Genomic DNA, 1,493 nt, shown 5'->3' on the forward strand with positions numbered 1-1,493 from the left:
GTTAGGATCAGCTGGTTCATTGAATAGTTGAAGCAAATATGTGAGCTTTCCACCTCTGAGTGAGTTAAGTTACAACAGAGAAGGATCATGTTCAGAGTGGCTGCCTATATCCAGAGTGTTTGCCATGCATTCACATTCTACCTTCCCTGAATCCTGTAACCCAACATTTTGGTTTGGAAACATTTTGAATAGCTTAGAAAACTACAAAAACCTTTTGTGAAAAATATGCATTTCTGCATAGCACAATAGCACAATTTGGGCGTTTTCACTAATTACCTCATTTATCTGGCTGAAGAATTGCACAAATTATTCTGCTGGAGAATGATTGGATCTGTTATAGGACAGTTAACGTGTGGCCTCAGTGCAGTCAGCGGACCTGCACACACTGTTTAAGAGCAAACTATACCAATCATATTTTCATGATATTGAAGCCTAATTTAACATACTTGTCAGTGTCTTTTATTCAATCATATTTTTCTGAGGGGTTAATGGCACCATTTTCTGTTATGTGACAGACTCAAAAACATTTTCTTCGTTTACAGGGACTTTAAAGGACAGAGAAGGGGCACACACAAAGACATTTCCAAAGACCTCATGAAGCATCTCACTGCAGCAGCTACAGGTCATGATGGAGTTCACATGTGGCAGATGGAGAGGAACTAAACAATCATGTGCAATTCTGTATAGACTGCAGTATGTCAGTTATTAAAGTTAGCCTATAGATTCTTGACTTTTCTTTCTTCAAGGACACCAAGTGACAGAGATACAGAAAATGGCTCTTTAGTACAATTCCATAAATTCCAATTAGAATCCTCTGAAGAGGGATTTTCTAAATAATCATTTTTTGAACTGAATTCTACCTGTTCACTTTACACTTTAACTTTAAAAAATAATTTAATGGTTCATCTTTATGGCAAATTCATCCAAGTGTAATTTCGTAATTTCCCACATATCCCACATTTTGAAAGACTATTCAGACTATTCAACACTTCTGATGAAGAGTTCTTACGAAAGAACAAAATGAAACACTCAAACCCTCAAGGTTTATTTGGGGGGGAGGGGGGGGGGGGGTTCCTGATGTTGTGACAACATTTATCCCACCACTGGGTGGCTCTAGATGATCAGGTGTAGGACAAATCCATTTTGCACATTACTTGTGTTCCAACTCTGCATTCTGTTTTATATTTAGTTATAGGCTACATTATACATAGTTACATTTAAAATGTGTATATAACTATTAGTTATAGTTTTGATGCATAACACCGCATTAAATTTAGTCTGAAGTCTAGAAAGCTATGTTTGGGTTCACTGATAGCTTGGTTCCACTGCAGAAAGACAAGTCAAGTCAGCTGGCTTGGTCATTGTGTTTTCCTAGTTGGTGGGGACAACATTACATTGGGCCGAGGGAGGCGTGGTTGGGCTGTCTTTCCCCCATTCACGAAAATAAATATAGGCTACCCCTCTCCCACGCCCCCTCCTGATTAATCAATCCC

Source organism: Alosa sapidissima, chromosome 3 (genome assembly GCF_018492685.1).
Source record: "Alosa sapidissima isolate fAloSap1 chromosome 3, fAloSap1.pri, whole genome shotgun sequence".
In the NCBI taxonomy this organism is placed as follows: domain Eukaryota; kingdom Metazoa; phylum Chordata; class Actinopteri; order Clupeiformes; family Clupeidae; genus Alosa; species Alosa sapidissima.